The 23,546-nt window shown below is 31.3% G+C and overlaps 1 long non-coding RNA gene across 2 annotated transcripts; it reads right to left on the reverse strand.

Annotated features, from left to right (window-relative positions):
- Window positions 1–8,523: 8,523 nt before the first annotated feature.
- Window positions 8,524–9,891, reverse strand: LOC132062699 (uncharacterized). 2 transcript variants are annotated; one of them, XR_009416235.1, is made up of 2 exons: window positions 9,579–9,891; window positions 8,524–8,572 (listed from the first exon to the last, which is right to left on the reverse strand). It is a non-coding gene; the product is annotated as an uncharacterized LOC132062699 (long non-coding RNA). The 2 variants fall into 2 exon arrangements; XR_009416236.1 differs by having other exon boundaries at window positions 8,773–9,891.
- Between the last annotated feature and the right edge of the window lie 13,655 nt (window positions 9,892–23,546).

A 23,546-nucleotide genomic window follows, 5' to 3' on the forward strand; every position in this document is an offset into this window, starting at 1 on the left:
TCCCAAATATATGAGCGAGCGATATTCAATGTTACTAAAACAGGACACGTGAGCCTCTGTTGTTATTGCCTTAGTGTTACTTCTTACTATATTTGGTAACAGGGTCGTGACCGTCTTACTGTTGGATTTATTGTACATTTTGAAATTTGATATAAGTTCAGAATTAATAGTAAATATTTTGTGATTCTTCACATATATATATGTTTGTATAAAAACATTATACTTAGTATTGAATTTTATAAAAATTGGAGAGTCTTGGAGTAACGGTACAATTAATTTCATCTGACGACCTATAGTTAGGTCACAAGTTCCAGTTGCGGAATCAACAATTATACTTGCGTCAAAATAGATTGCCACATCTTCTTCTTCTTTTATTTTTATTTTTTTAAATTACATAGGGGGTAGAGAAAGGGAAATCTAAACCCTTGGGTGTCTATCTCTGAATCCGACGAAACACGGAACACTTCATGCATCGGGCTGCTTTCCTTTTTTACTATATTTAGCTAAATTAACCCATAAAACGCATATTTCAGACCATCACCTTTCATTTTCAGAGACAAAAAACTTTGTACGTCCCTTCTTTTAATCGTCCACATTTTTGTCATGGCTGGGGTTATTATGATGTCTCCCAGTGAGATTTGGATTCCGACGTTGAATATAAAGCGTGTGACAAGTGTTATCGGATGGTAAGCATAACAAGTGGGTCCCATAGATGCTATGGACGTAGTATTTGTGATGTTTGTATTTGGCGAAATACATATGCACGCACTCCTCGTAATGATTTTTCATTTGGACATCTCAATTGAAATGATTACGCCAAATCCATGCACGTTCACTTTTTCAACAAAGACTCCAAAAGTGACCCTTATTCCATTTAAACACGTTTGGTGCGTCATAATGAAACGTATTAATTTTGCACCATTAAGCAAAACCAACACCAAAGCTGGCGCCACCTCATCGCACATCCAATCAAATTTCAAAAGCCCCAATTTTAATGATAAAAAACTCCACGAATTTACAAATTAGTGAATTTGACAATTTAAAGCACAATTTAAATGGTGTCATTAATTTAATTAGCCACTTAAAAGTGTATCTACGATGGGTTTGACCTTGTTCTAAACTAAGCATAAAGTGTGTCTACTGAGCACTTCCTCATAATCACATTAAGGTGCGTGTGTTACACACACTGCTGATTTGGAAAAGTAACAAATGAAATTAAAACACATGGCGTTTAAACCCCACATATTTAAAATAAAAAAGAATTAAGAATCCCACAACAAAAAAAAAAAAAAAAAAAAAAAATCTATGTTCACTTCAGACCCACCCCAGTAATATCATCTCCCCACTGCCTCTATTACCTTGTCTTCCCTCCCCCACCCCACCTCCACTAGCCATTTTCGGTAGACTCTATTCATTCTCTTTGTGATGCTATTAACTAAACTGTTATTACAAATCAACCATTCCATTGGAGCAAGATGTGCAGAAGGACTTTAAAGTAGACTTATATAATTACCTAATTCTAGGTAGTAAACAGCGGTGGAACCTAAGAAAGAATGTGCGTTTATCTCTTAAAAGAATATATGATGACCTTACAAAATCAATCTTAATTAACTTTTCATTTCATTATAATGAACTTGTGGATGACGAAAAAACTAACCCCTTCCTTTTACTAAACCATTGGGAGTACTAAATTATTTGCAAAATAATCTGAGTAATGATATCTTTTTCAATACCAAAAAGACTTGTTCCTCAGGGAATACCAGATCTGCTACAAATATCTATTGCAATTGCAAATTGGAAAAATTGCCCGAAGAATAAGGGAAAGGGAAAGGGTGGTGATTGTATAAATGGCGGCTGAGAGATAAAGAGAAAGGAGAAAGAAGAAAGAAAATAAAACTACATCTTTTTGTTACTTTTCATGCTCCCTAGAGTAAGTGTGCTACACACACTATGCCACATAGCAATTTGTGCTCAATAGACACATTTTATGCTTACTTTAGGTGTCAAATAGGAACAAGTTCTAATTGAGGTGCCAAAATAAAAAATCATAACAAGTTTAAGGGGTTGCTTATATATTTGGCCTTTGTATTTTCTTATACTAGTTAATTTGTAATTTTTGAAAGGCTAATTTCAGCATACGTGGGTTGCATGTGTTAATAAATTGAAAATTCAATGCAAACAAGTTATCTAAAATAGCAATGATTATAAAAATAGATGCAACATTCATTTATATGATAGGAAATTAATGTTTATTTTTAAATATTAGAAACATAATTAAATTACTATTTCATTTAGTGTGAAATTAATTTTAAAGGGAAAAATAAGCGAACGACATTTTGCTAAGGGCCTTTGTGCTTTATAATATACAAGGATACTCGATTGATTAAATAACTTAAAGTCTTTAATGTTTTTCTTGTAAATGTGTGAGTGAGTTGAGAAATTTGATGCAGAATTAGTTTGTTTTATATGTTAATAAAATCTTAACTAATTTCAAAGTTTTAAATTTTAGAAGTTTTTACCTATAACAAAGAAGTTTCTATAAGGAAAGATTTAATAATCAAAATTTTAGTCAATTTCAAAGTCCTAAATATTAGGAGTTCAACATCGTTCAGAAAAGGAAAGATTTAATCGCGTCAACTAATATAAGACGATAAGAAGAAGAATTTATTTTACACTAAATAAAATATTTGTTTAAATGGTGAAAATAAATATGTTGTCTCTCTTTACCTTGATAAGGTAAGGTTTGGTTACACTCTTTAAATGTTGTTGTTGTTGTTTAAATGGTGAAAAAAATGTTATAATATTGATCATTGATTGAATTTAATAAAGGTTGAACATGTAAAGATGATGAATTAGTTGAAATAGTTATGTAATATTTATAATTATAGATATTTTATTATATAAGATACAAATATGATAGGCGAAATACATTGACAGCCCCTTAAACTTGTAAGCCAATTTCAATTAGACACTCAAAATACGGCCTGTTACAACTGAACACCTAAACACAAGATAAAATGTTCCTATTAGATACTTTCAGTTTTGATTTTTCCCTACATATTCTCAAGCATCTATTACATAGATAAGTTAATATCGTAAAATATTTCACCTTCTTTGGAACAAGCCTAAGGGTTTACGACTTAGTGAGGCTAATGTCTATAATTAAAGAAGGTGACAGAATTTGAGTAGAAAGTGTCTAATAGGAAAAATTAGTAGTAAATATAAATTTCCAAATATATTAATATATCTTGTGTTTAAAATATTAATTGTAATTACAATTTTACATAGTATGGTTGAAAGAAAAACATAGTATGGTTGTAACTTAATTTATATTTTTAAAATATTGTTAAATGAACATTATCATATTAGTTCAAACTTCTAAATATATATACTTAAAATTAAATCAAAACGTTAAAAGGAAAAAAAGAATATGCCTTGTTGATGTTCTTTGAGATATTTGTGATTTGAAATAATGTAATAAATTTTCTTGTTTTATGGCATTATGATTGTTGTATTTAACTTTAAAATCAAGGATTACATTAGCAAATGCTTATCCTAGTTCAATTGGGAAAAGATTAAAAAAAAAAACTATTTTATTAGGAAAAAGAATTTTATTGTTATATAGATGACAATTAGTGATGGGGTTACTATGATCTTATATGTATGACCTATATATCAGTCAAAAAAGTACACAGGTAATTCTATTATAAAATGAGATTACGAATAAAAGAAACTAGTTCCCACTTTTTTATTAGTTAAAGGGATTTAAAAGAAAAGAAACAAGAAAAGGTTTCTATAAAAATAATATTTTTATAAAAAAATGTGTTTAAAAGAAAAGAAATAACATGTTTATTAGGAAAAGGGCATTTTTGACTCAATTAAATAACAATAGAGGCATTTTTGTTCAATTTCGTATAGTTTATGAGCATTTTTGGACCAAACTAAGAATAAGAATTTTTAAATTTTGACGTCGAGAAGTATTTTTTTAACCATTGGGTTATAAACGTTGGTCAAGTAAGGAATGATTATATAAGGTATATTTTATTTGAAATTGACTCTTAAATATTAGGACTTTGTAATAAATTTTAATTAATTTTAAAGTCTTAAATATTACAAAATATTATTAAATGACTATTTTGTCTATTGTAGAGTGTTTTAATGAAGGGTAAAAAGTTCAATCAACATTTTTAAGACACTTCATACTTTTAATATTTTTCATATACGCGATTTGCGCGTGACCAAAACGCATACCTCAGTTGACAATAAACACTACATTAAAAAAAAAAAAATTAGACTTAGCTATGATCTTCTTCATTTATCCGTTTGGTTTGCTAAATCTATGTTTGTGCGTTGCAGGTATATCCTAAAATTTATATAAAAGTGAATAATTCCTATTCGCATGTACACTAGTATTTAAATTTAAAATAATTGAATAAAGGTTGAATATCCATTGTTGTGTCAATATTTGGTATCCGTCCCAACTAATTCGTATTCTTGGCACATAAGGTCTATTAAAGGAGGAAGCGCTCCCATTGAAATATTTTTCATTTTCCATAAAGGAATCTTATGCAGCCCACCACATGAATAGTTAACTTAAATTAGTTAGATATTTGTTGTTTTCACTTCATATTCTAAACAATTTTGAAATTATGAGATCTCATACGACAAATCATTTTTTTTCTGTTTCTTCGGTGATATTTAAGATTGGAAGCAATTTGAAAAGAAAAAAAGGTGGTCTTTTGATTCAAAGATTAGTTAGATCGATAGTTGGCTTGCAGATTAAATTGTTATGCAAGCTCTCACCTCTTGGGGTTTTATATACTTTTTTATTTTATATAACTCCTCTTCTAATAACCAATGTATTTGTCACCCTTTCTGATAGATTATGTAAATATTTTGTAATCTCTTATTTAGGTTAGAATATTTTATAATATTTTGTACTCTCCTATTTTGATACGGCACGGTGGCACATGGCATCCATAATTTTTCAGCCGAACCTGCCGGCGGTCTGGTGATTTCCGGTGCCACATCTCACATGACATCCACGAATGGTAATCTCTCGTCTTATTCTAATTTGAGCAATAATCATCATGGTATCGTTGTTTAATGGTCATTCAATTTTCGCGGTTGTGGTTAATTTGCCTCCCCAAACCCTCCACGTTGAAAAATGTACTCCACGCCCCAAAACTTAGAAAGTTCACTACCGATAAGTTAATTTTGATCCATATAGGAGGAGACGGGGATGCCACTAATGAAAGCGATGGGCGATCTATATCCCATCACCACCACCATCACAAACCAAGCCAATTCTCCATCAACCTTGTCGCTTTGTCTTCTACTCTTTGGCATGATCGTTTGGGTCACCCGGAGCGTCGCTCGAATTCTCTTAGGATAAATAGAAGCATTGAATGTTTTAATCTAGTATTTGTCGTTCTTGCGTGCTTGGAAAACATATTAAGTTGCCTTTTGTTCCATCTAATTCGAACACTCTCGCCTTTGATATTATTCATAGTGATTTATGGACTTCTCCTGCCTTAAGTTCCATGGGTCATCGATATTATGTTCTTTTCTTGGATGACTCGAAATATTTTGGACTTTTCCTTAGCTAGGAAATTTGATGTCTTTGCTAAGTTTCTAGAATTTCGGGCCCATGTCCGAACGCATTTTGAACGAGAAATAAAAAATGTCCAATGTGATAATGAGAAAGAATATGAAAATAATGATTTTTGGCGTCTTTGCGAGTCAAACGGGATGTCTTTTCGTCTTTCTTGTCCTCATACGTCCTCACAAAATGGGAAGGCCGAAAGGAAAATTCGATCTATCAATAATGTCGTGCGCACTCTTCTTGCCCACGCTTCTCTCCCGCCTTCCTTTTGGCATCATGCATCACAAATGGCAACTTACCTACTTAATATTTTACCAAGCAAGTTATTGAACCATAAATCTCCCCTCCATGCTTTATATCATAAGGAACCGACGTACTCGCACCTTCGGTCTTTGGGTGTTTGTGCTACCCTCTTTTCCCGTCAACTACGATTCTCACACCTTGTGTATTTTTGGGTACCCATCGAAACGAGATACAAATGCTATGACTTATCATCACATAAGATCATCCTTAGTCGTCATGTTGTTTTCGATGAGACTCGGTTTTCCCTTTGCTACCTTGTCTACTCCTCCACCCCATACATACGATTTATCTCTCCTTATATTTTTCATCACCTCCAAAAACCGCACCCCCTTGCCCTATAATTGAGGTTTTCCCACCGGACCGACTACCAACCCCACCGGACCGACTACCACCCCCCGTCCACGTGCTCCCCGTCCAACTCCCCGTCCCACCATCGGGCATTGTCAAGCCTAAATGTTTAACTTACATACCACGGTTATGAAATCTCCTCTACCTCGTAACCCATTGCTCTTCGTGACCCGAATTGGAAAATGGCTATGAATGATGAATTTGATGCTCTTGTTAGGAATAAGACGTGGGATTTGGTCCCCGTCCACCTAATGTTAATGTTATCGTTTTATGTGGATTTTTACTCATAAAGAAAAGTCTAATGTGATTTTGAGAGGATGTAAGATCTAATCAATCGTGGTGAGACGTTCAGTCCGGTGGTGAAACTATCCGCACTATTCTTAGTCTTTCGTTGTCAAAGCATTGGCCCATACAAAACTAATGAGCTCAAGGAAACCGTGTATACGCACGCCCTTATGGGTTTTCGGGATCGCACACATCCCGATTATGCAATTGCGTAAGTCTCTCTATGGCGCAGGTGCCCACGTGCTTGGTATAGACGTTTTTTGCGATTTTGTGTTTTCGCTTGGCTTCTCTAATTAATTAGTTGTTCATCTACCATGCGGGGACCGAAAATACATATTGCTCTATGTTGATGTTTATCCGCATTCGTACGCTCTCCGTCATTCCATCAATTAGACTTGGTTCCGAAGAGGATTTGGGTCCTTTGAATTATTTTCTTGGATGATAACAAGTGGGGGGATGTTCCTCTCACAACGTAAGTATGCCGATATAAAATCATGATCGCGCGGTATGTCATCTTGCAAGCCCTCTCTCATCACTTGCGAAGATCCCAAAAAAAAAAAAAAAAATCAAATCATAACGTGCGGTATGTTTATTCTTGAAAGAACAGCATCTCTACCCATCATCGATCAGACCTCGTCTCCTACAAAATCCGACACTGTCGTTCTAATCGTGACTTGATTTCGGTCGTCAAAGCCGACAACCAACTCTTTCTGGCCTAGAGAAATGTTTCCCGAGTCTTCCGGATTCGCAATCTTTTATTGGAACTACATTGTCCTCGCAAAGCTACGTTGGTATATTGTGACAAAAGTGCCATTCCCGTAATCCGGTGCAACATCAACGCACCAAACATATTGAGATCGACATTCATAGGATCATGTCCCGTCCCGATAAATATAGTCCTTTTTAAAGATTTTCGTGATGGCGCCGTTCGTAAACCTCCCGTTTCGACAAAGTGGGGTGTGATAGATTATGTAAATATTTTGTAATCTCTTATTTAGGTTAGAATATTTTGTAATATTTTGTACTCTCCTATTTTGAGTAGGATATCTTTGTATATTAACCAATTCAAGGAATGAAAGGAAACGACGGAAATTATTCTTTCACTTTCAACGTCATTTTTTTTTTTTTACTTTATTTATAGGCACATATTAATTTTTCAAATCTTATTTTGATTTCATTCTCAATATAAAATAACACTTTTATTAACTAATACGGTTGATGAACGTAGTTAGAAGAGAAAATTTAGTAACTATTTTTAATCAAAGAATGGGCAACTCGTGCTGCTTATAGCTACTGATAGTACTTTTTCCATCCTATTTTAACTGTCGCTTTAACTTTAAAAGATTGTCCCAAGATACTTGTCGATTTAGGAATTCAAGACTAAAATTGGCAATTATTTTCAACTTCGGCGTTAATATTAACGAATTAGTTATTTTTAATATGCTCAATTTTCAAATAACGTCTAATAAGTAGGGGTAACTTAGTAATTTAAATCTTGTATATCTGTTTTCTTAATGAGTGTAAAAAAATTAAAACGGCAGTTAAAATGAGATGGACAAAGTAGCAAAAAGTTAGAAAGCTAATCAATTTGATGATGTAACAATAGACTTTGTTAGAAAGTCTAATCAATTTGGTGATATGAAAATAAAACTAATGAAATAACATGTTGCAAATAGAGTAACTTAAAGAATAAATTAAATATGATTCACCCAAAATTGTCTAGAATCTAACCGGATGATAAATCACGGATATAAAACGATGTTGCAACATCACAAAAAAAAAAAAAAAAAAAAAAAAAACAGAGCCTAATAAGAAAATCAAATCATAACTTAAAAGAACAGAGTATAGAAAAAATTGGAATTTGATGGACCCAGAGATATGTTTTTCCTGAAAAAAGCGGACAAAAATCAATTAATATAGGATCACGTTAAAGAAATATATAAAGGGTATACAATCAATTATGAAGTTTATTGAGTAAACTACCTGTCAGTTTGAAACTTATTCGGCAAGAGGTTTATGCAGCTTTACACACTTAAAAACAAGCAAACAACAAATATGCCATTAAATAGTTCAAACGGTATGCCATTAGATAGTTCAAAATCAAAGCCTCAAAAGTTATCGTCAAAACCTTACTAAGTAATGATCGTAAAATCTGTAAATATTTATCACAAAAAAAAAAAACGCAATAAGTACAATATATAGAATTTCTGTTAAAAAATTAAATTGAAAACCTTGATGAGAAAAGCTGTAGTTTCTCCATAGTAGCTGGGTGTAAGGCAATAACAGAGTTATCATCGTTGACAGCCTCGTCTACTATGAGCTTATTCGCAGCTTTCTTGTACTCCAAAATCGCTGTAGAAAAATCCTTCTTAGCACTTTTTTCAAAACTTTGACTTTGATGTAGATTCTCTTTATTTGAAGAGTCTTTAGCAACTTTTCTGAAAATACATCAAATTCTCCACTATCTTGAGTTATGGCATCTTAGAAGGACAAGGTTAAATTGATTTTGCACATTCATCCGAACCCCGAACACTTGTGGCTGCGTAAAACGTCAAAACCTAAAAGCAATTCCAAGTGTAGAAATGTTCCTATTTACAAATTCTTTATGGACAGACCCAAGCGTTACAGAATTGTCGTGAGATAATTTTTTTTTTTTTTCAAAAAATAAAGTATGTGAAATAGTATAAAGAGAATTAAATAACACGATCCTACCACTTACCTCTAATTAAGCCGTTTGCCTTATGTTACAGGATGGGCTGAAAAAAGTTTCTATTGAGAATCTTGTGACTCAAATTAAATGTATTTTCTATAGTTCTTGCTCTAATAATATCCATTGCCAGGAAAAAAAAACAATTTTGGCTTAGAATTTTCTCACAATAACTAATATTATCCAAAAATAAATTAGTATGATGCACCCAAGATATTCAAGTGAAATGAAAGAAAAATCGTATCTAATTAAGAATTAAGAGGTTAAGACTTAAGACAAGTCTTTCAAGTTTTAATTATACTATAAAAAGAAGCTAGCGTGTAGTAGTACCTCAAAGATCCGTAGAAAAGCATGAGAGACCATAATCCAGTATTTCTTTTAGCCAAATTGCTGGCATGAGTCTCTGTATGCAGTATGAGAGAAAAAAGAGTGGAGAAAAACTATTCTTCCTATTAAGGAACTACCACATGTATGTATATGTATCAATAAGTATGTACATACAAGTGAAGATATGCATGTAAATAGACTTTTGGCGATTTAAAAAAAAAAAAAAAAACTCTAATCACTTAGCCTTCAAGCTAGGTAGCAAGGTAGAGGAAATCGCCGGAGCAATAGAATTTGTGACATGAATCAGCCAATCTATGAAAAAATTAAAAAATAATCAGAGCATTAACCAAATATTTATCGATCATATGCAATTTAAACCCATGTAAATTATAAAAGATTGTATAAGCTAAAAATAGCACAATTTTAAAAGAAAAAGGCTGTCGAACTATTTTTTCACCCATTGATAAAATTCTTTTTATAGATGTATAGATGCACTTCTAAGATTTTATTTGCCACCAAAATATGAAAGTAGTACTTAATAACAATTATATTCCTTAAAAATTAAATATAAGGAAAAAAAATTGACCCTTTACGTTGCAAATTTTCCTTTACATTTTTTCTTTTTGATGATTTAAAATTTTCAAATTATATAGATGGAATGTCAAAGCGGCATATTTATAGTTGATTTCAAAATACCACAAATATTAGTTCATGTTGATTTTGTCATTTTTTTGGACTTCAATAGTTTACAGGAGATCTAAAAGAAAGGCTAAATATTAGAAATTTTTTAAGTCACATGGAAAGTACTCTGAAAAGGGACACGAACGCAAAGGAAGAAGAAAAAATGAAGGACTCCTATAGATGTTAACTATTTGAGTGTTTTAATTGTACTAATCGAATAATTAAGGTTTCAATTTAATTATTCGATTTCTCAGGTCCTAAATATAAGGATAGTAATTTATATAAGGAAATAATTAATAACTAAAATTTTAGCTGATTTTGAAGTCTTAAATATTAAAAAAATAATTAAAGTATAATTATATAGTAAATGACAATTTTATCTATTGCAGAATCTTTTAATGAAGGACAAAAAGTTCAAATAATATTTTTAAGACTCTTCGTACTTTTGATATAGTATAGATTAGCTTCCGAAAGATTTTTTAGATCATTTTGATAAACGTAATGTTCTTGGATATATCATTTTTCGGGAAAATGTTTTGTCGTTTTATATTTCTGGAAAAGCGTGGTCCATAACTAATTGATTTTGTATTTATATGTATTAAACTATATGAGATTTTATGCATATTAGTTGGTGAAAATATTTAGAACGGTTCTGGATGAGGTTGGACTCTTATTACCAGGCTGCAGAAGTTTACTTGATCCGGTCTTGAAAAACTTCCTCAAATATTTCTCTTTTCTATTAATAATTTCTGGGTCGACACGTTTTCCGCACTGACAGCCTGTTTGACCAAAGTCTATTTTCTCTCAAAAGTAATTTTTTTTTTCAATAAATGCTTATTTTAAAAAAGTGAGGTGTTTGATCAAGTTTTTGAAAGAAAATAAGTGTTTTGTGGGTAGTAGCAGAAGCAGTATTTTAGAAGCTAAAAAAATAGTTGTTTTTTCCCAAAAGCACTTTTGAAAAAAATACATTTAAAAACACTTTTTAAAAGCTTGGTCAAACACTAATTACTGCTCAAAAGTGATTATTAACTTAATTGGCCAAACACAAACTGTTTTTCGTCAAAAACACTTTTTTGAAAAGCGATTTTGAAAAAAAAATTTTTCAAAATAAACTGATTTTCGAGACTTGACCAAATAGGCTATTACTCATTATGGTAGAGGTAATGCAGTTATATATAATATAGTCATATGTGTGCATATATTTCAGTCTATAAATTCTTACATTTCCTTCTGTAAATATTTTATTTGGTACTATTTCACCTGGTTTTTAGTTCATTTCATCTGGATTATTTCTTTTTTTTTCTTTAAATATTTATACTTATATTCGGAAATCATCTTGATGGTTAAGTTGAGGCTTTTTCATATTCGAATCATGACCAAGAGTTTCTTAGGGCCCGTTTGTCCATGAGAATTATTCACTTTTTTTCGGAATATTTTCTCACTTTTTTCATTTTATGGTGTTTGGCCATAAAAATTCCAAATACAATTTGAATTTCTATTTGGAATTTGGAAAACAACCAAAACTTAATTCACTTTTTTTTTTTTTCACTTTCAATACATTTAAATAACCAAATATTCTTTGCAAAAACTATAACCAAACAAAACTCTATCTTCAACTCTAACTCCAAAATATCAAATAAAGTAAAAAAATATGATTTTCATGGTCAAATGCCTACTTAGTATGACCATGTGTGAAGTACTACCATCGACGCGTTATTGCGACTATATCTTCAATGCATGCTCAAAATAGTACTGTAGTTTGGAAACACGAAGCTAGCCATGTGTTATGTTCAAAGTCAATACACACAATTTTACGATAATGGTATCCCCATATGTTGTTACACTTCATTTTGTAAGTAAGTCTCTTTTTCTTTTTTTGGTAGTAATTGTAAGTCTCGATCTAGGAATATTGGTTTTAAGACTTTCTTTTCCAACGTAAATTGATAATTTGTATTATTTCCAAATAGTATCAGTCTATAGCTTATACATATATATTATTTTTATTAAGGGAATATATTTTCCGTTGCACACACATATATAAAAATTAAAGAATTTGCGAACTGTGAAGCCCCAGTGTTAGGCTACAATTTTGAAGCAGATGTATTAATTAAAAGCCATACGATAGATTTTATGGTTGCGAGGAGACGTAGCATGAACACGGAGTTGATTTCTCATAAGGTTACTCAACTATCGTAATTATAACACATAAGTCATTTAATTTTGTTATGTAATTAAAAAGTCACTCAACCTTCATCTTTATAACACAAAAGTCATTCAACTCATTTTAGTCAATTTTTGTTGACGTGACATTATTTTAAAGTTAAATCCACCCATTTTTACCATTTAGTGATCCGCCCCACTAAAACAACCTGCTATCCAAATTTTTATAACAATACACTAAGGACTGAAATTTTACTAGTAATTTTTTACTGGTAATGTGGCTGGATTCTCCTCCCTACTCAGGCCTTAAAATTTTGCCTCAAGTGCTTCGGGTCACTATGACACTACTGCTAAGATATTTACAAGTAGTAACAGTTCTTCAAGGAAATTTATATATTCTATTCACAAAATATTATGCAAATCAACTAAGTCTATTTGTAACTTTGTTCTTCTTTTCATCTATAATGTATTCAGAATACAATTCCCTTGAGCAAGCAGCTTGAATTTTACAAAGAATACCATAAGAAGTTGGTAGTGATTGCGGGGAAAATAAATTCCACATGGATAATCAACGTTTCAATTCACTTAGTTAAAGTTGGAGCTAGGAATTAGTGATTTTGTTCAAAACTGCTATATTAATCCTCTGCTCTACAAAATTTACACTACTGATCAGTTCTCAGACATCCTCATCAAGTCTTGCACTAAATTCATTGGATAGCGGATCAGGTTAGTGGGGCGGGTCATTAAATGGTAAAAATGATTGAGTTTATATTAGATAAGGATTTAACTTCTTAAAAAATGCCACGTCACCAAAAGTTGACCAAAATAAGTTGAATGACTTTGGTGTTACAAAAATGAAAGTTGAGTGACTTTCCAGTTACAAACAAAGCTAAGTGACTTTTGTGTTACAAAGATGAAAGTTGAGTGACTTTCCAGTTACAAACAAAGTTAAGTGACTTTTGTGTTACAAAGATGAAAGTTGAGTGACTTTTCATTACAAAACAAAGTAACACTTGCTATTCTAATCGCAATAGTTGAGTGGCCTTTTGAGAAATCAACTCCCTGAGCTGGTTATTAATTTCATCTGTTTAGCCTAGAGACATATAGCTCCTCATTTTCCATCTAACAACATTAATAATTCTTAAAGCTGTGGCGACAAATTAATGAATGAATTGATAAATGGAACACTTAATATTATTTCCTATAATTGGAAGAAATAAATTAAAACATACTGAAAATTAAACTTTGAAGCAGAGCTTTAGTTTAACAGTAATAGATAAATAACGGATCATCTGTCTACTAACCAAATTTTATTAATCTGAAACACACTTTATTATTGGATTAAGATCTGTTTGTTGTTTTCTCAAATAAAAGATTGTTTCCTCTAAAAAGCATTAGTCAAAAGGAGAAAAGTTTACTCTGTAAAGTACGGGTAAATTACCATGCAACACCTATTAATTAGCACCCACAAGGCCACAACGGGTGTATTAGCTTTAGAAGAAAAAGTACTTATTAATTAATCAAAATCTAATCAGATTAGTAGTGTCTTATCGTTTTACAGTGAGGGCCCTCTGCCCATTCGAGTTCGTCTTTCCAAAATCAATTATATAAAATTATTTAATAAATTTGTTAATAAATATACGATGTTCGAGTCAAAATTATTGAGTTCGTTAAACCTAGAATTCTACCCCACTCCGTTTTAAATCATTAAAAGAGGTTAGGATAATGAATAGTGGAACTTTTGAATGGAAAAAATAAAAGTTTGAATGTTACACCCACTACCTTTGAGTCTTTCCCATAAATGTACCTGTAGGCACCATCCGACTAGTCTACTTCTTGGCGATTCTTGATCATTATGATACCTAACTTTATTTTCAAATAATTAAAGAATGGTTGTTATGGTAGCTCATGATTCTAGGAGATTTTGGATAAGATCTTGGTTTCTGTAATCATCCTATTTTTCACAACAAACTTCTAAATTACTAAGTCTAGGCAGTTAGGCAACTCTTGAGATTAATTCAGAATGAAAAAAGAAAAGGAAAGATAAGAAATTCAAGAAGATACTATGATGGAATGTGAATTTGAGCTTTGAAGATTATTTGACAATCTCGTGATAACCTTTAGAGCTATTTTCTTTTTAATTTTAACTATGCAGTACTGGAAATTCACGGCTCAAACTTGAACTCGTGTCGAGTAGACCTACTAAGGAAGTAAATTACTTTCAGTGATTCTATCAGATGACTTAACTTTTCATTGACTGCAAAACTCAATCTTTTTTGTTAAGAATGAAAGAATCCCAACAATTCAACTAACTATACGCGCGCGATCTATGATCTTAATTCGTGTCAAGAATTGAGTAACCTTCAGAGCTGGAATTTGATCAAGTGACGAATTCCTTAACGTAGAGTACGTGCCGTTGATGTTATTATCAGTTTTGTCACAAAACTTTTGTGTTTAATTTGATGACCATTTAAACAATTCAAAATGGTTCTGAACTCCTTAGCTGACTGATAACTAAATTGGCAGACAGAAAGTAACCTAAGATCAGAAAATTGACAGCATATATTGTTTCCAATCTTCTCTAAAGTGAAAATATTATCTTTCTGTCTACATCATTTGATCATGATATTGTTATTTACTTATTTTGCTTTACGCATGCAACGTGAGATTTATTTTTGCTACATCATCCAATTATGCCTATCCAACCAAAAAAGTTGAATAGATCGATGAATCATGTCTTATAGCTTTTTACTTTGTAGTAATAGTGTACGTATACATGGTAAAATATGGCCTGACACGTGGCAAGATGGCAATAGGACACGTGGCGGAGGAAGATGAAACGCTTCCAGTTACAGCATTCAATACGAGCAAAAAGCCCCGGTTATATTCGGAGTCAAGTTACAAGGGAAAGCCACACGAGATAATTAATAGCGGAATAACGGTATAAGACCGGACCGGATTTGAAGCAGACGTTACGATTTTAGTATTATTGCAACATTCAATGCTCATTATTATTCATTATTAGGATTAAATTACTGGTTGAAGGGTCCATGTATTTGTACCATAAAAAGAGCTTAACAGCTCAGGAGAAGGATCATCGAATAACAGTGATTACACACTATTCTTACAAGCTTCGCTGTTCACATTTATTCTCTTAAATTGCTCTTTTGCTCCGGATTATTATACTTGTTCTTAGAAAGTTTAAATGCTTTACAACTCCACCGGGGGAAACCTATCAAAGGATTTACTTCCAGGATCATTGAAGCCAAGGCTCAATTGCTTTATATTTAATTTCTTTTAGTCAATCAATTCATCTAAACAAATTTAACCGTTCATTTCTAAACAAATTTAGGGTAAACAAATAGTACATATTGTACTAGGAGACACGACGATGAAATAATCAAGATCAAGGGAAGAGGAAATTTGGAGCTTCAATCTTTCAACAAAATAAATATGCACACGAACTCTCTAGAGATATATATAGTACAAATCGTTTGAGTAGCTAGATATATATATATATTGTTATGTTTTCTTTTTTGTTTCTCGCCTAACTTTTGGGGCCAAAAATCTGAATTCGCGATTAAAATTTCCACTTTAGGGTAAAGCGTGCTTCAAAACTGGTGAGGGGAAGGAGGTGATGGTAGATATTTAATTTAGGTTCAAAAGGTTTATATATATATATATATATATATATATATATATATATATATATATATATATAATGTAGTAATTATATAAATTTCATACCTAAAAGAAAGTATTAATAGCTTATTTTATATAAAGTTATTAGTACTATTTTGAGAAATCATATTAAAGAGAAAAAGAAACTAATATATAGATGGGAATCATAATTGTCGACAAGAACCAGAAGTCGTTTGCCTCTATTGTTATAGCCTTTTAGATTGTTCATTGATTGTCTCATGCAGTTGCATGCGACCCGCACCCACTATCAACTTTCAGTCTTTCACTTTCACATACCAGACTTCCAATTCTTTCTCCAGGGATCCTTATACAGATAGTCCACCGAATTTATGGTATACATAGATTAGACTAGGGTGTTCGCGGTTTGGTTAAAAATCGATCCAAACCGAAGATCAAATCGAACTGATTAAATAAACCGATTTTTATTTGGGTTGGTTTTAAGTTTTAAAAAATTGATAATATTTAGTTTGGTTTTACAAAATAACAAACCGAACCAGATCGATAAATTATCTACACAAAATTTATAATTATACATACACAATCTCGATTCTTATAAATAATTTTAAATACATCATATACTTTTTGATGAAAATTTTAATTATCTCTAATAGGCTAATGAAATTACACCTTAAGCACATTTCTTAAAATGAGTCAGAACTCATTTATTCAAAAAACAATTATGAGATTTACTTTCTTTTTTTTATTTTTCTTTTTTTTAACTTTATTCACTTGATTAAAGCTTATAGATCTTAAGACATTTTCTCCACAATCCAGAAAATAAAATGTATTTCTTAAATTTATTCACTTGATTAAAGCTTATAGATCTTACATTTTCTCCGCAATTCAAGAAAATTATAGCTACCACAACAAAATGTTAATAACGGAGTATAAATTGTTAGAAGATGAAAAATTATTTTCTAACTGTAGAGTGTGTGGGGGGGGGGGGGGGGGGGGGAGTACCTTTATTAAATTGAAGTAACTGCACGGTTTGCCCTTCAAATGGGCCGGTTTTGCCCTTCAAAATCTAACTTATGCCTAGCGGGGCATAAATTCTTTAAAGGTGTTGGCATAATTTGTGGATATTATGATGCGTAACTTATGACCCTATAGGCATAAGTTCAATTTTGAACCAGCACAAAACAGGGACAAAAGTGCAAATGACCCCATTAGATTCCTTAAAAACCAATGAACCCGAATCAAATTGAACCATACCGATAGATGTGCATTATATTTGGTTTGGTTTGGTTTTAATAATTAATCGATTAAGTTGGTTTGGTTTTGGTTTTAACCAAAAATCGACCCAAACCGAAAACACCTCTAGATTAGACACTGATTATATACTATTATCTACATATTCTATACGGAAAAGGGCCAAATATACCCCTGTACTATTGGAAAAGGGCCAAATATACCCTTCGTTATATTTTGTGTTCAAATATTCCCCTACCGTTATATTTTGGGTCCAAATATACCCCTCCTCCGTTAAAATTGTCCAAGGTGGACACCAGATCCGACGTGGCACTTATAACTCAATGAGGTGTACGTCACGTGGCATGCCACCTCACCACCCAATCCATTTACCTCCCTCTTCCGTACACTTAAGCTCATACATACCTTTTACCAATAATAATAACTCCATTACAGAAAAAAGAAAACCAATTAACAAAACTTAATCAGAAGTTTAGGCAATTCCATATATTCGTAAAACAAGAATGAATAAAATGATACAAGTAGTGCTATTTCACACCTTTTTTGGTATTGTAAGATACTGAACGTAGAAAGAGAATCATCTGAATCACAACACAAAAACAAAAATTAAAATAAAACACATAATACTAAAAATAAAAACAGTATAGGGAATGGTTTGGTACAGAGAGAGTAGTAATGAGAAGGAACAATTCCATCATAGAAGTTCCTGTTAAATTGCTCACAAACCTGAAAAAATGAATGATCGAAAAGACAATTGTCAGAAAATCAAATCATAACAAAGTGGAATTTATAGATTTGTTGTTGAAAGAAAATAGGAATAAAGATCGTACTGTTCCTTGAGACTTTTGTTTGGATTCAATATACTGGGTAGTGGTGGTGCGGTGGTGAAGGTGAGGCGGAGGTGGTGATGTGGTGGTATTGGTGGTGTGCTGGTGCTGATGGCGATAGTGGTGGGTGAAGAAGGGGAAGAGGGAGGTAAATGGATTGGGTGGTGAGGTGGCATGCCACGTGGCGTCCACCTCACTGAGTTGTAAGTGCCACGTCGGATCTGGTGTTCATCTTTGACAATTTTAACGGAAGAGGAGTATATTTAGACCCAAAGTAAAACGACAGCGGTATATTTGAACCCAAAGTATAACGAAGGGAATATTTGTCCCTTTTCCAATAGTACAGCGGTATATTTGACCCTTTTCCGTATTCTATATTGTACAAGTCGTAAATATTTGTGTGATTATAAATCATATCATTAATGATAAATTGAGAAGTTTTAAAGTTTAATTATTTCAAAATATAGAAATATATGCAATATTTTCTTTGGGACAAACTAAGAAGAAATTCATCACATAAAATGAGACAAATTAAGTATTATTTCTATCTTGAGGCTTATTATACCTACTAGTATAGTACCCGCGCGATGCACGGAAAATGGTAGAATTAAAAATCACATTAAGTTTTAATTTGTCTTGTTTAAGCATGTTAGAGCATGATATTTTAATAAATTTTGAACAATTATCTTATCTTTCAATGTCATGTACTCAATCACAAAGAAATTTGTTTTAAAAAAAAAAAACGTCGAATAACTTTTATCTTTCTTATTTTTCTTTATTACACTATCCAGCTATTTTGTAATTACATTACTAAATATGACATTTATTTATTTCTGTTTACTATCCTTATTCGCTTCTCTCGTTTCAATATAACATAACTAACATATAATTTGCTTACTCTTGACTTTTTATATACTTTTTTTCTATTATTCAATTATATGGATTATTTGATTTGTAAAATTAATTCTACTATAAATATCCGCACATTATTTCCATCTTCCTTTTCGTGTACATTTTTCTCTGCTATGATATTTTAGTCAAATTTTTGTCCATTTAGCATTACTTGAAGCAATTTCATATAACATATTTTTTTTATGAAACTGCATCATAGAATTGACTCCACTACACTCCTTACAAATCCTCCATTACCGCCCATAGTCTTACTTACTATTCAAAAAATAATAGCAACAGCACAAATTTAAAACTGACCACACTATTTTAAAAAATAACTGCAACAACACGAAAAAATTATCTGCATTAAAATGGATAAATAAATTAATTTAACTATTTAAAAAAATACCTGCAACACTAACAAAATATCTAAAACTAAAATGGATAACTATATTTTAACTTAACTACTCTCAATTTAAATTTTAAAATGTTAAATATTATTTTTTTCAAAAAAAATTATCTTATTTTCAATTTTTTTAACATTATCCTAATATTTTGCTCCTTCGTACTAAAACATGCCATGTGGGTTTTTGTTATGCTGCCACATGACTTAATGTGGTGCCTTTACCTCTTGATATTTATATATGTAAATTAATTATATAAAATTATTATTTTATTCTTTGAGCAGATTAAATTGTTATTATTAGTACACAATTTCCTTTGTTCTAATATTAAAATAATATTCCTATTAGTGGATGATCACCTATAATATTATTAAAAGAATTCTACTAAACTATGATTCCATGCTAAGCCCGGGCCCAAACTCAAGATATAAAAGTAGATATTTTAACTAAAGAAATATAATTTGTGTTAGTACAAGTGTACAACAATAACAACAACCACCATATACCTATTGTAGTCATAGTTGGTAGTTATATGAAAGCAAAATTTTCATTCCACTCCTTTAATATTTTAACTTCCATTTTGATGAAATTATTTATTCAAATCAAATTTGGAACCGTAATTTGACATTATAACTTATGTATCCTAATTTTCGAAGCTATTTAGTTCTAAATAAATAATCTATACATAGTTAATGAACTTTTAAGACAAATACATAATTTAACCGGTGCAACAGATGGAGTCGCTCCTCTCTTAATCGGGGATTAGGGGTTCGAACATGGATATGGAAAAAAAACTTTGGAGGAAGCGCTCCCCCGAATAGGCGCGATGCGGCAAGGCGAATTATCGGATTAATTGGGCTCAAATGCGGATATCGAGCACCAATCGAAAATCAAAGAACGTGAAAAATGAGGTAGGAGGTTCTATAGCTTTTGAAAAGTAGACTTTAAAAACAAAAAAAAAAAATTGACTTAAATAAATAAGATTAGGACCTAAAAGTAATTAATTAAAAGTTTTAAAAAAAATTTGAAAATTATTGTGAGGACTACAAAAGTCCCTGTGTTCGATAGCTTTTGAAAAGTAGACTTTAAAAACAAAAAAACAAAAAAATTGACTTAAATAAAGAAGATTAGGACATAAAAGTAATTAATTAAAAAGTTTTTAAAAAATTGGGAAATTATTGTGAGGACTACAAAAGTCCTCACATTTGCTCTTATATAATATAGTAATTAAAAGAATTCTACTAAACTTTTATTAAGGAAATCCTTGCTTTTGATTAATTACTTTGCATAAAATTAAATAATAAATTAGTGTTAAATAAAATTAACACACAGAGTCCATCATAATTTGCATACCCTATTCATCACCATACAATTCTTTTTCAATTGATTCAATTATAGAACAATACAACAAATGAATAAAATAAAAAATGGGTTTAGTAAATGATCTAGAAAACATATAATTGGTTGAATATAAATCGCGGAGCAACGTTTTGATTTTTTTTTTTTGGCTTTTGTCTATCTTTTGGTATCCCGATAATGTTTTATTTGAAGGAGACACTATTAACTCCAAAGTATAATGGCAGCGTTATATTTGAACCCAAAGTATAACGAAGGGTATATTTGTCCTTTTTCCAATAGTACAGGGGTATATTTGGCCCTTTTCCGTATTCTATAATGTATGTATATTGATAGATATATATTATATACTTGGGGACAATTTTTGGTTTAAACTTTAAACGGTTGGGTGGACGACTATTTAAGTTAATTCTATCTCTCCTTCTATTCCCTACTCTACTCTCACTCAGTATTTACCCTAGCGTAAATCAATAAATATATGATATATGTTTTCACACATTTTAACATTAATCGTAATTAATTAATACATATGTTACCTTAATTTATAACTTAATTATAGTAAAATAGTATGATTTGATATAAACATTTGTTTGAGTAAGTTTCTTTTACTTTAATGTGGTCTACCAGAACTGGTAAATAAAAGGAAAAGGTGTTTGCAAAGAAAATAAATAGGAAATGCTTTTGGGATCTTAATTTTTTTTTATTTTATTTTTTTAAAGAAAACAGAAGGAAAAGGGTAGACCATGTTGTAAATGCCACATTTGAAGTTGATATGACCGGTTATATCAAATTCAGTTTCTTAAACCTTTTTTTTTACTTTTCAAAACAAAGCTTTTTTGAACTTAGTGATTTCTTCCAGTTAACAAACCTTTCTTGAATTTAATGATTGCCACTTGTTAACAAACCAGAATTTGAAGTTAGGAGGAGTTCAATTTAATTGAAGAAACCTACCCCAACCATCTGAATCATGTGCACCTTTACCTGTTTAGTTTCAAATTAAATCTGCCAAGTCTTTTGATTGAGGAATGCTAGACGAAAAAAGGAAAAGAAAGAGAAACAAGTAAAATTACATCCAAAGAAGAAAACAATATGTACATAAAATAAAAGAAAAAAAATTCATGACATTCTTGAAATGAATAAATATTCAATAAGCTATAATACGAAAAAATTAATTAAGGTGCCGTTTGGCCATAAAAATTATTCATTTTTTTCCGAAATTTTTTTCACTTTTTTAACTTTTGGGCGTTTAGCGTAAATATATAAATATTCGAATACAACTTGAAGTTGTATTCTAATACTAAAAACTCAAAAAACTAGTTTTTAAAAAAAAATCACTTTTTACAACTACATTTCACCAAAAACTACAATTTCAAAAACTATTGCCAAATACAACTCCAACTCCAACTCCAACTCCAACTCCAACTTCAAAAATTTCAAAAAAAGTGAATTTATTTTTGATATATATGGCCAAACGCCTACTAATTTTCCTTCGTATTCCTGGGCCGGAGTTGTTAGCTCCAAGCTGGACCCACGATGATGGTTTCACTCGAGAGCTCGTCAATAATGGACTAAGCAGCAATGGCCCACTAATCCCACTTGGCCTCATAAAAGATGCGTAAACCCAAGAGAGCAAGCCCATTTCCTATTCATTTCATTTCCTTTTTTTTTTTGGCCGCGGATTGTCCTTCATATGGACTGGTCTTTAATTTTTGTCCCTCAATTGCTGGTCATTAATCTTTTTCTCTACTTCTCATTTAATGAAAATTGTGGGCCAAAGTATCGTTATTCGCAGGTCTACGAAATCAAAGATTCTAGGTTCGTACCGCAGCAAATTAAAAAATAATAATTTCGCAAGGCAAAATTTCATAGAAATTATGTCTATACAGGCAAAGTAACCTAGAAATCATGCCTTGCCCGGCATAATTCTATGGAAATTAACTTATTCGGCATTATCCTACAGAACTATGCCGGATAGTTCTATAGGCATGGTTTCTATGTAACTTTATCCGAATAGGCATTGTTTCTATGAAACCTTGCCTTGCGAAATTAGGTCATAGATCCAAATTTCTTTTTTTATTGTATCGATGTCTGGGATATTTTGGGCCACATTTTTATCAGTTAAAGTTCCGAAGGGCATAAATTAAAGAGAAATTTACACTATAAGTCAAGCTTATAGATTTATAAACGTAATTAACACAATTCTTAAAGTACAACAAAAATAATAGATTTTTAACTTCTTAGTATATTGAGATAAAATGCGTACAATTATTAATCCCACTAAAGCAGGGATTACATTTCATTCTCTTGCTATATATATATATATATATATATATATACATATACATATATATATTCTCCCCTCTCTCTTAAAGTGATACACCCCCATTTTTCCCACTTATCCTCTTCTTCGACCAATTTACCCTCATTATTATATGGCTCTCCAACCAATTCACCCTTATTATTAGCAATATACTAATCATCTTTTGGTTATATTATTAGTATAATTCAAAACTAATTATCTACATAATAGTGTAATTATATGTATTACTAATTGTGATAATATTTTGAGTATAATAATGTATATTATTAGTTATACTAGTAATATTATAAGTATAACAGTAATAGTAATAATAGTAATGAGAAGGAAAAACATATTTTAGTAATAGTAACCTGGCTCTGATATCATAACGGGCACGGATCGCATGGTGAGATGATACTGCAGAGGGACTTTTACTAGGTTA

Source organism: Lycium ferocissimum, chromosome 7, assembly GCF_029784015.1.
Source record: "Lycium ferocissimum isolate CSIRO_LF1 chromosome 7, AGI_CSIRO_Lferr_CH_V1, whole genome shotgun sequence".
In the NCBI taxonomy this organism is placed as follows: domain Eukaryota; kingdom Viridiplantae; phylum Streptophyta; class Magnoliopsida; order Solanales; family Solanaceae; genus Lycium; species Lycium ferocissimum.